At 33.2% G+C, this 13,318-nt stretch overlaps 2 protein-coding genes across 4 annotated transcripts in view; one reads left to right on the plus strand and one right to left on the minus strand.

Annotated features, from left to right (window-relative positions):
• Positions 1-13,318, minus strand: part of LOC135833287 (uncharacterized) — a 263,254-nt gene that overhangs the window by 69,759 nt on the left and 180,177 nt on the right. The window lies entirely within an intron of this gene.
• LOC135833285 (transcription factor Sox-3-like) overlaps positions 7,335-13,318 on the plus strand; it is a 66,578-nt gene continuing 60,594 nt past the window's right edge. Inside the window, exon 1 of one of the 2 annotated variants that reach the window (XM_065347005.1) lies at positions 7,335-7,716. The gene's annotated coding sequence lies outside the window, so the exon portion shown is untranslated. The remainder of the gene's footprint in view (positions 7,717-13,318) is intronic. The other variant, XM_065347004.1, reaches the window with a different exon arrangement.

Below are 13,318 nucleotides of genomic sequence, written 5' to 3' on the forward strand. Positions count from 1 at the left end.
GAATTAATTTCTCACCAGAGATCACCACTTCGAAGGCTGGTACCAAAAGAAATCGCGATTTTTTTATGTCATGTATTCAAGGACCACCCTAGTAAGCCTATCTCCGATGCTAAAAAATTCTTCTGAGTGAATTCAAACTCAAAATGAAAAGTCTGCGCAGGATTTGGTCAAAATTTTACAACATTTCTTCGCGATCCACCCCACAGCGTACTAATTGCAAATTATTGCCAAAAATTACACCCTAAGTCAGCCTATTAACTGATTTCCGGGCATATTTCAACACGACATGGTTTTCTTCGGTTTTTTTTTTCACGAAGCACAGGAATTGAGCTGTTTTGAACGAGAATTCAAGACAAACAATTATGTAGGTACATCGAGATATTCCAGAAAACTCTCACCTATAGCGGGTTGAGACTCACATCAAAGGCCGGTCGCCTGGACGTGAATAATAATCAATTAGAACAACAAAATTCAATACTTATGCTTACGAATCGACGAGAAATTTGAGGATTTTGCCTGAAATGTACAATATCAAACACCAGTTATAAAAAAATAAAGAGAAAAATGTCCATATCGATGGGAAAATGTAAAGCTGCGGAGATCCGCATTTTAAATCACCTGCTTGTCAACATCAACAATCCAAATCAATTCTAACAAGCCATCAGCTATGTAATCGCCGCTGATTGCAATAGAGTTTTTGCTCTTTCGTTAACCATACTGGATTAATTTTTCAATTTTTATTATTGAAATTCCTACCTGACCCAAAAAATTCAAATATCTAATAATAGTATATTACTTTTGAAAACAAAAAAAGATCACTCATTCTCATATTTACCTATCCTAATCATTATATAGTATAGCTCAGTTATTTGTCGATTATTTTTGTTTTTATAATTCCAATATACGTAGAAATAAAAAAAAAATTATTTATTGTTTATTTTAAATCTAAACAATTAGTTTCTTTTCTAGTGGCTGACATCTGGCGGATTTCTTCGAAACTGCTGAAAAGGGGACAAGACTTATTATCCCCTTTTCAGCAGTTTCGAAGTAATTATTTCACTTTTGTATTCATGATATCATTCAGTGTTAGTGTAGAATTTTCGATTTTTTTCTAGTTGACAGAATGCTGACGAATTTGATGAATATAAAGTGTTAGATACCTATAGTTCATCTAATGCTGACGAATACGACAAATGTGACGAAAGTGATGAATTTAAAGCATTTCCTTATTCTTAATTAAATGAATAAAAACAAATTTGCTGCGATGCATCTCTCCAAATTGAACAAAATATGATTTCAAGTTTTCATAATGAGGCTGAATTAACAAGATATATTCAGTTGTTTTTAAGCTTGGGTTTGTCTTAAATCCTTGATCCACGTATGCAAGATAATAATACTACCACCTATTATCACTAAAAATACTACTCAACTTTGTCGAGATTTCCGTGCCTGGCTTCGGTATACCGCAGTGCTACTCAGCAGCTATCGACGAGTGATTTATCTCCACGAAATTGAAACTATCATCGATCGACAGGAACCTGCAGAAAATCGAGCTGATATTCCAGCTTTATCGCAAAGCTTCCATCTTGAGATCCTGCTTGGGCAGGTTGCATTAATTATTTTTACATTCTACTAATTGTATGTGTTCTCTGTTAACAGAAGCGATGGGTCAACTCAGACTGATGAGAGCCTTGTAGGAGATGTTGAGCTTACAGGAGTCACTATCTTAGATCTAATTCAGAGTGATACTCAGACGCTAGCTTTTACGAGAGTGTAAAAGCTTTTCAATCTCTCTGTAACACTTTTGAGATGATTGAAAAAAATTTTCATCATCATGTAAAATAATATGATAAAAGGATTTTCAATATTTGTTATTTTGAATAGGTACATATTAATTGGTGTTTCACCAGCTGGATTGATAACTTTTCTCGGAGAAGTGAATGGTGGAAGAGCCTCGGATAAATTTCTATTTAATGCGAGTGATTTGCTAACAAAATTAAAACCTGGCGATACGTTAATGGCCGACAAGGGGTTTTTAATCGAATCGAAATGCACTGAACGAGATATCAAACTAGCACAGCCGCCTTTCATGAAAGATATTCAAATGCTAGAAATCGTTCGTCCACTTCAATTTTTCAATCAGAATAATTCTTGAATCGAGCAAAGTTTCGTTCTTTAAAAAAATTTAGGTCATGTTCATCAAAACCTCATCACCTGAGTAGATAATGCGTATGTATTTATGGTCAAAATATGCAAAAATATGTGCTATAAAGTTTTGCATATGGATTCAGAAATTCATGAATCGAGAAGATAATTTGGATATGCGCTATCTAGTAGGTATAACAAGTGAAAGTATACGCATTTCAATGACGAATCGAGTAGGAATCATGCATAATTTTATTTAATATTATCCAAGTAAGTAAGTATTATCCAAGTAAGTAAGTAAGTAATGTATGTATTAATCGAAATCATCAATGCAATGATTGATATCATTCAAAGCATCCCTTTTTAGACACAGACAACAGCGATTCTGCTGAGCATGAATTCACATAGGCAACTTGTGATGACCAAAAAATTGGCACCATTGTAGTATTTCAAAGAACAAAACTATTCTCTCAATTTCAAAAATAATTTTTTTTATAAATGTTCTTACAAACCCTCTTAGTTTCTTTGATTAAAATCCAAAAAGGAGAAAGTGAACCCACAAGTAAGTAAATTTTATTTGGTTTTTTTCAACAGGCCCCAAGAAAGGAGATAGAGGAAACAAAATGTCGCCATTGTAGCAGCCGTTTCCAAATCAAAAATTGAAATTATCAACTTTGACATTCAAATGATGCAAGAAATCGTTCGTCCACTTCAATTTTTCAATCAGAATAATTCTTGAATTGAGCAAATTTTTGTTCTTTAAAAAAATGTAGGTCATGTTCATCAAAACCTTATCACCCGAAGTAGATAATGCTTATGTATTTTATGGTCAAAATATGCAAAAATATGCGCTAAGTATCAAGTTTTTCATATTGGATTCAGAAATTCACGAATAGCAAACAAAACTTGAATAAGCGATATATAGTATAACAATAGGAACTTGACAAAGATGCGCCGAGCTAGTGTTGCCTTGCTTTTGATTGGCTGAGATGAAAGGTCCCAGTATAAACATTGGAATGTAATGTTGTCAAAATTGCTGATAATAACAGGACCTTTTGTTAGTTCCGGCGTTTTTGACTACTATATCCTATAGAGCGTGATAGTTGTCTTGTCGAATCCCTATCAAAAGTATGCATTTAAATAATAAAATCCAGCTCCAGTCATACATGATTTTATATAAATAATATTATCTAAGCAAGTAAGTAAGTAAGTAAGTAAGTAATGTACTTATGTATTAATCAAAATCATCAATGCAATGATTGATATCATTCATAGCATCCCTTTTTTAGACTCGAGCAACAGCGATCCTGCTGAGCATGAATTCACATCGGCAACAGGTGATAACCAAAAAATTGGCACCTCTGCATATTTTCAAAACCAATATTCTCTCAATTTCAAAAATAATTTTTTAAAAATGTTTTCTCACGAACTGTATTAATCCAAAAAGGAAAAAGTGAACCCACAAGTAAGTAAATCTTATTTGGTATTTTTCAACAGGCGGCCATAAGAAAGGAGATAGGGGACACAAATATCGCCACTCATATTAGTAGCCGTTTCCAAGACAAAAATTGAAATTATCAACTTTAGACATTGAAATTCAAGAAATCGTCCACTTCAATTTTTCAATCAGAATAAATCCTGAATTGAGTCAATTTTCGTTCTTTAAAAAAATTTAGGTTAAGTTCATCAAAACCTTACCACCTGAGTAGATAATGCAATATGGCACATATAGTTCAGGTCATTGATATTATTTTTGTGGATCTTGATGGAGCAGGAGGATGGATTCAATTTTGAAAAAATTGAGAATCCATAAAAAAGCATTCTAAGCTTCGAAGAAATCAAATGAAAATCCAGTAAAGCAGCTACAGATTGCAATTTTTGGATAAGTTTGGTTTTAAAATAATTTTTTCTGTTCAAAATACAAACTTTTTAGCATAGGAAATTCTCAAATTCGGATAATTTCAATTAGGGGAGCCAACAAACTTGAAAAACAAACGTAATTTTAAATCAACGCCAAAATTGATCAAAAAAATATATATATTTTAAAAAATTAGGAGCAAAAACAGGTTAAAACTACGTAGCCTACACGTCTTATAAACAGTCTTTTTCGAGGAGAAAAAAAACAGAAGATTCAAAAGTGTTATCAACGTAATTTTTTTCTTCTCTTTTCGGTGTTTCCCCTGAAAACAAACTGCTTTCACTTACAAGAGAGGTACCCGAACTTGCTTCACAATTTCAGAACAGGGCGAAGCTAGATCGAAGTAACCTGCAAAAATATACCACCAGCCAAAATTTTAGGTATCAAAGGGCATTTTTTGACTTTTGGTAAATTTTTGAAAATCTTCGGGCCAAAAATGAGACAAGAATGAAAATTTCACCGAACCAACCTCAAAAGCTGACCCCTCCCCCCCCCAATTGATTGGATACTGTTCACAACTCGTTTGAGCAGTTCTGGAGCTTCCAGCAGATTTTTGAAAGCTTACAAAATTCTATACCAGATAAAATTGGTATAAGCTAAAATGCTGTTTATATGTACCATAATTTTAACATGCTATGAGTCGACCGAAGATGGTTTTAAGACGTGCTGAAGCCTCCAGCGACATTTTGAAAATCCCAGTTATCCAAAAAACGCCTAAAGCCCCCACAAAATATCAAACTTTGGCACGTACGCTCGCGATTGGGGCTCGTCAGTGACCCTCTTGACCAACTACATACATACTATTTTTTCAAATTCACAGTCTTCCAGTCACTCTATGTAAAAGCTGAAATTAGGTTTGAACTTTTTTTTTCAAATTTCAAGTTTATACATATTAAGTCGTTTCGGAGCCTTTCAGAGTCACTTAGTTTTTTACCTTTTTTTTCAATATTCCAATCAAGAATAAATCAGACTTCGAAAAAAATTGCTCCAGAACTACTTAAAACTATTGGAAACCGCTTCCAATGATTCTGGTTCGAAAGTAGGGTTCACGTCAAATTTTAGCTTTCTGGATCAATTTGGTAAGGTTTTGATTTTTCCCCAATTTTGGGCCAAATTTGATTTTCAAAATTTCACTAAAATTCGAAAAATACATTTCATTGCCTGAAATTTTGGCTGCTGGTTTGATTTTGTCTTGTCCTGTTTGAAAATATTTCTGCCAGTTGGGATAAGTACCTCTTAATACCTACCTTCTTTGTTAGTTTTAAACTGCAGGATCCTTCCCCAGTTTTGTAAATAGTTTTTTTCGTTCATTTTATATTGTTTTGAGTGTGTTTTTTTCTATTTTAAGAAAATCGCCACGTTTGGATTTTCAAAAATTTGTTAAAAATCGATAACTTAAATTTGAGCAGCTGAAATTTTGGTTATATATCTACAGCGGTTCTAAACCATGTTTTTTTCCAAAAATCGTATTTTCGTTCGAATCGGAGATTCTTTGAGTGGTTTCCTTGTCACGTGGTTTTTTCATTCATATCCTTGTAAAAAAATCCAAATCATACCTAAACTAAATAAAATTCAACATCCTCCAGTTGAATGAGGAGTAAGTAGTTTTTATTCGATTGATATTTAAATAAAACATCCACAAATTAAAAGGAGTGTTTTAATGATGCTTCATGAGTAAGCATCCGATGAAACATCAAGTAAAAACTTGAAAATTGAAAATACTACATACTTATTATATAAGTTGATACGTGTACTTGTACTTGTAACCCAAACTGCACTGTATATTTTCATCAGAGAGGGAAAATAAAGGTAAAAGTAGAAGAAAAACGATAAAAAGTCATTCATTTTTCAATTAGAAAAGCTTCGAAAAAATCTCAAAAGAAAATGCACAGTCTTCATCATGCAAATTTCCATTCCACCATCAATATTCTTTCACTTCGACCGAAAATCCTCCGAAAACCCTCCCAAGCGAGTAAACCGGTTCACATCACAACGTTCATAAATGATCACTTCGCATCAATTTCGTATCATATTTTTGTGTCAACTCGCACATATATTCGTATTTTGTACACAGGTATAGATATCTATAATCCTCCTGTCAAGCATCGATGGCGTTCTTTTTTTTTCTACTCTCAAACAGCACACATATTACGAGCAATAAATTTCAACGTCCTAATTAATTCACCATTATACAACATTCTTAAATGACGATATTTAGAAACTCGATTGGTAATTTTTGGCGCTTAAAATTACGCTATATATGGTCGAATTAACAACGTTGTTAATTTTTTATTACATATTAAATTCTTTAAATATTTATGTGTAGGTAAAGGTAGGTATTTTTTTGGTCGACTTATATCCTATGATTAAAACATCGGAAATTTTTCTACTGCAGGCGCCTCGTGTTGTGTCGGCGAATTACACAAAGATCAAAGGATTTTAACAAATTGATCTTTGATTGAAATTTCATCGGGTATAAAATTAATACACATTAACCTAAGGCTAATTATACGAATAAAATCGATATTTAAAATTTACGTTCAGAATAAATTAATATTTTTCACAAAGTAATCCGTCGATTGCTGAGGGAAAAAAACATCGATGAGAAAATCACTATGAGAAAATATTCGAGAAATTCAACACGTTACATAAATTACGAGCAGGTATTTCAAGCACAATAATACGAATTGGCAACACTGAAAACAAAACAAAAAAAATCTAAACGGATGGAACTATTTCAAGAATCCCTTCGACCGTCTCCCACCCGATGAAGTATTAGGTATTCCTGCGCGATATGAATTCACACAGTGGGGCACACCGGTGTGCATTTTATTGCATACCCAAACCGCCGTGAATTTCGCAACTGTTACGTTCGACTGTGTTGCCCTCGCCTGATTTCAGCACACCACACACATGTCAAGGTCGCCAATTTGTCGATTTTCTACTCCTAGGCCTCTCTGCCCATACCAAGGCTACCTCTTTACTTCAACTTTCGAACAAAATTGAGCATTTTTACATCATTTCGGTCCATTTGCTCGCAATTCGCTCTAATTTCAGTCGAGAACAAATTCACCTGTAATACTCGTACGATGACGCTGGGTGAGCTAACAGTTAAGAAAAAACAATGGTACGAGCGAGAAAACACTATAGCAGATACAAAGGGCGTTCGGTGAAATGTAATATTATCCAATAGGGGAATCTAGGTGCGTAAGAGATGGAGGACACATCCCACAACAAGACTGGATTGGAAGATAAACTCCCATCCAGTAGCGCCAGACGAAGGCGGACTTTCTACTATCACCGCGTTTTATCTTTCGCGACTGCTGTTCAACTCTCTCGGTGTTTAGTTTACCTTCGATATTCTTATCAGTACGAATAGAGTTTCGCGGGTTTTTCCTCCTACTGTCGAGGTGTTTTTACCACATCGACGCGAAATTTTTTTCGAGTTGTTTTAACTTTACGTAGCTTCGCGAATATCGAGAGTACGAGTGATAACGTCGCGTAGGTAATTTTTCTTCGCGAGTTGGTTCGATTTTTTCGGCTATACTTCTTCGGTGTGATAGAGACTTTTTTCGCAGTTTCGTTTTCAGAAAATTTTTCTCGACAGAATTAAAGCTGGAATTGTCACAGAGAAATATCAACCCTTTCCTGAGGTGAGCGTTGTTGAATAATATTCTAGTACTATTTTAAAGACCCCATTCACTACACCATAATTTTAACGTAAACGTTTTATAAAAAATCTTCAAAAGTAAGCAAGTTAAGATATATATTTATCCAATATTTGTCAAAAAAAATATATCCCATCAAATATAGAGAAAAAAATACGAAAAAAAATATTCCAAATATACGGCGCCATCGTACCCATTATCTAATAAAAACACTTTCCTCGTAATGAATACCGAGCATATTAAATTAATTATCAAAACAACGCGAAATTATTTATGAAAAATGAACGAAGAATTTAATTTTCTTCGCAGTTTATTTAAATCAGGCTAATTATGTGGTAATCATTAAGTTTTTTCAACTTGAAAAAATATCATCAATTGAGACAACCAACGTGTATTAAAAACAACCTGTTCCATAATCATGAAATTTAATTACCTGTTTCGCCTAAGACTCGTACCTCTGTTTGCCAAACAAAACCATGAATATAATGGCTGATTTAATTCAACTACTGTATATGAGAGGTATAAATTCTTTTCTTTTGTAATGATAAAACCCATATTATCATTCCTAATACGTCTTGTCGTATATGATACGCGTTTAGGTGCTTAGGTATATTAATACATTCTGTCCTTTTATAAAACGTATAATATTACAATGAATAAATAAGTCAGTAAGTTAATATGTAACTATTATAAGGTGGCCCTCATTTAATAGCTGTGATTTTTCGATTCAAATTTAGCATAATACTATTCGTACTTCTCAAGTACGTTAGGTATTTCTAATGAAAGAAATTGAATATTTAAATTCATAAATAGGCTAAAAATATGAAAAATTGGGAATTCGGACTACAAAATTCCATTATTTGTAATGCAAAATCCGAATAATACATATGATTCGTGAAAAGATGAAAAAATCATGTTGAATGAATTTTAGAGCCTCTAATAAATTCCACATTTCCATTGCCTCCTTCTTACCATACATACGAAAAATTAAAGGTGTGACTATAGGGAACCTCATGAAGTATACGCCAGGAATTTTGATGGAAAGTGATCTCAGTGGCAGCAGCCCTTGGCCCAAGTATACCATACCATTAAAATTTTAGCTGTCAGTTTCAAGTTTAGCTACTATACAGTAAAATTTTGAATTTTCAAATTTTCAAAAACCTCTACCTCGACGCTCAGGTTTTTCTCACTCTGTTGTCGTGGAAAAATTCTGCCTCACGCGCTTGGCCAAGGAACGCAGTTTTACAAATTTTTCCTTCAAATAAATTTTTAAAATTTTATATTTTTCGAAAATTATTCAAATTATTTATTTTTGATGAAAATTTGAATAATCCTTGAAAAATGTAATACGAAAAATTTAGTTGAATAGGAAAATGAAAAAGTTCCTTGTACACGCGGGTGGGTCAGAATTATCCCACGACAACACCGTGGAAAAATCTGAGCGTCGGAATAGCGATTTTTGAAAATTTAAAAATTGAAAATTTTACTGTGGGAGCTATATTTAAAACTGGCAGCTAAAATTTGAGGGCTTCTGAGACTACTTTCTCCCTAAACGATTTTCCAGTCAGACCTGCCTTAAGCGCAGAATCTTGATCGCCATAGGGACCAAGTATCCCTGAATCTTATTCGCAAGGATGTGCTTTCGTTTAAAAATAAATCAAAATTCGGCAATAGATAATAGGATGGGCCCATTTTCAATTTTTTCAAAAATTTGGAGTTCACACAAAAAAGCAGAAAAAATTACAAATTTTCAGGTCAATTCATACTCCGATCCTCCACGAGAGCACAACGTTGGAAAAATTTTAAAAATTTTCAACCCTGAGCTTGAGAGAAATGAACTTTACGCTCTTCTAAGGTACCTACATGAAAGTGCTAAAAATATCTAAAAATTGCTTGAACCATAAAAAATTTTTTGATCCTGAATCAACTGAAAACCTTTAAATTTTCACCTCTTTGAGCTCTCGCCAACGAGATTAAAAATTGGCCTAAAAATTTGAAATCGTTTATCTACATTATATTGAGATCATTTGCTCATGATTTTTCGCTATGCTCCATCAAATGTTGAAAAAAAAAAAATGAAAAGTATCCTACCATGGTAGATAGAACTACAAATTTGTTTTTTCTTAACTCATCCAACTGAAGATGGAAGGGGCTACATATATTTCAAAACATCAAACATTTAAATTACTTTTGGCATAACTTTTGAAAACAAACAAATAAAGGTTTCTTTCAAATTGGGAATTGTTCCAAAGCTAATATGAATAAACAGTTGAAAACAACAGAATTAATAACTTCAAGTTCACCAAAAATGTAAAGCTGAACTTTTTTTTAGACTCGAACATCAATTCATAAATTCTGAGGACGAATAAAGTTCTCCAACCGAATGGTTCAGATATCTTTAAAACCGGCCGTTACAGAATCTTGTACTCATATTAAAAATTTTGATTATCATTTTTCAATATTTTCCTGCAACCATTACTGCTTCAACGCTCGTTATGAGGGAAATTTTGAAAGAATGAAATTCTGTGTAAAAGGTAACATTTTGGATACAAGGGATGAAATAAGTTTAATAATTGGAATAATTTCCGAGTCCAAAATTTACCACTACCATAGACCTACTTTTGAGCTATAAAGATAAGGAAGGTAAGAATTTTTTTCTACTTCTGTGAAACCTGGAAATTGATCGCAGAATATTGTGCAGACCGTCAACGTTGTTTGTACATATTTTACTCTCTTTTTTCCCCCGTTAGTTTAGGTACCTATACATATTATCAACATTTGACAAATTCCTAGCTAACGGAAAATAAAATTGTCACTAGCAACGATTTATTAACGCTTCATTTCAACTTTTAAGCTTCCACTGCGGAAAGAGGAAGAGGGGGGTGGGTATGCACGCATAAAGCGCGATATTAAAAGATAAGCAATGGTATAAATATCTTGGGTATTGCAGTTCATAAATCGGTAGGTAAGAGAATTATTCTTGATTTTTTCTTATTGCTTTTAAAAGTAGGCCTATACCTTTTTATGAACCCTTCCACGTGATGACGTGAATCGAAGTTTCCAATCAATACACTCTGATTGATATGGGAAGCGATAATAAGGTACAGAAAGTTTTTTTTTTCCAACTTGAATTCCTCTATAAAAACGATATCAGTTTACGTATTGGAATGTATACCTTAAGTAATTTTATTTCACCCTGAAGTTCTAAAAATATTGTCGTGGTAGGCTGATTAATGAACCATTATCCTGAAATTACTCATGGTTCAAAATGCAGCGCTGAAGAAACAGCGATCTGTGAGCAGAGAGTGCAAAAGATTATGTCTGAAAAATTACCCAAAACATGAGCTGACAGGTGACTTCTCTAAAAATGAGAGCTACGTTACTAGTAACAGAAAGAAGTTTTTGCAACACAGCCACCGAAACCGACAGTATTCGAATACGCCATCAACGCAATCATGATTGCAAGAGGATTTTTGCTGTCCAGTAGTCACTATCAAATTTTCCACTTGCTAGATCACTCCCCATAATCACACTATACATATCGCTTCCACTTTCTAGGAGTGTAGGAAGGGAGAGTGTGCATACAAAACGTAACTTTCATTCTTATTCAAAATGTGGAATTCTCTTTACTATAGGAAAAAAATACCAGAACATTATATTTTTTACAAACTCTTCAAAAAAGTTGATAAAAAATGATTTTTTAAAAAATTTTGCCGAACTATTGTATCCTGCACACTTCGATAAATCATTTCAATTTTTCACCAAAAATTAAGAATTGAAAATTTTACTCGCCGTTTGAAAAAATTTAAATGAAGTTTTCAACACTTTTGTGATGAGATTATTATCTAAATTTTTAAAACCATATTATTTATCGCCATTTCCTTCGGAAATTTGACAAGTTTCTTTCTATACTTCTGGACCAAATGAGATGAAAATTTAATTCAGGAAAAACCTAGCCCGAATGGAAGAAAAAGACAAGACTCAAAAGGTTCTCTTAAACTCGAATCTCACGAAATCTGTGCACAAGCAGTACCTCTTAGGTATAGATATGTACTTACCTCATGCATTGGCATACTTGATGTTATTTCACCCTGAAATTTTAAATGGGCCTAGTTTGACTGGAAATAAAATCAAAGACTGTTGAGTACTATAAGTCGTACTACAGTGGAATCACAGACGCTGAATACAAATAGGAGAGGTCGTCTATTGACTTTTTTTTTTTGGAAAATTGGAGGGTGGTTGAAGGGAGACCTCAAACGACAGCAGGAAAAATTTTGAGATTCTCAACTTGAACCATTACTTTTCTACTGGGGTTACAAATTTTAAAATTTACATAAATTGAAAATCAAAAAAGTTGTTTTTCGAGGTGATTGACCGTATTAATTAAGTAGGTAGGTAGGTAGTAGGTACTTATATCCATTTGGAAGTAAGAAAACAGTTTTTGAATTTTTTTCACTTTTCCACGGGTTTTGTATGACTTGCGAAAATAGCACGATTTTGGACGCTTTCAAAAGTTGTGTAAAATAACCTAAAATGGTAAAAAAAATCGAATAGGTAGGTACAGTTTTCTTATTTTTAAGACGATATTAATAGGTACGATCAATTATTACACAAACAATTTTTTTTTAATATTTTCAATGTAACTTTTGAAATTTGAAACCCCAGTAGAAAAGTGATAGATGGTTGGATTTTATTTCCGTATTTATTGCGGCTGTAGTCCGTTACGTGTTTGTTTTCCAATTACATCACTTTTTATCGAATCTTTCCTTCAATTTTCCAAAAAACAGTCAATACGACCCACCCTAGTAAAAAACCTTATATTTATACGGCATGTCAGTGTTTTCAATTAGTGAAACTTTTGTGAATTTCTTCATCGAGTTTTTGGTCTTCAGCGGCAATAATAAAAGTACAGATATAAATCCTACAAAAAAATTTACACCATGACGTTTATTGTCAATACATACTTAATTTTTTTTAAAAAACATCAGATTGCAAAAGGGTTTTTGCTCATCTATTTTTTCAACTGTAAAAAGAAAACTCGAAAAAACATTCCAAAAAAATACAATCAAGCAAACTTTTGAGTGCTAAATTCCTTTTTTAAAAACATCTGTATCTAAATTCGACCAAACTGACAGCCCATGACATTCTAGATTCGGACATTTTTCACTCATCCAAAAAATCCCAACAATGAGGACTTTTTTCAGAGGAAGAAAATATCTCGTAATAACATTCTAAAAGCATCCAGTCTTAAGCGGAGAATGTTACTCAAGAGTCAGGAGGGGGGGGGGAGCAGATGAGCACTTAACCAAAATCAGTTTTTCGCCTTTTCCTTCTAGAATTCGGTATCGACGAGAAAAAATATACCTAGTTATTAACAAAACTAACAAAAGTGTTTCACATGGAATTAGTGACAAAAACTGTTCTTATCACTCTTCATGTAAGATGAATTGTTGCGTATTAAATAAACGTCCTTTGAATGTTGAAAACCATTCAATAATTTCAATTTAAAAAAGTGAATTTGGGGGGATTTGGTCAAAATTATTTTGGAAAGTGTAGTAATTGGGGTATTTCAGCATTCTGAACTCGA

Source organism: Planococcus citri, chromosome 1 (assembly GCF_950023065.1).
Source record: "Planococcus citri chromosome 1, ihPlaCitr1.1, whole genome shotgun sequence".
NCBI lineage: Eukaryota > Metazoa > Arthropoda > Insecta > Hemiptera > Pseudococcidae > Planococcus > Planococcus citri.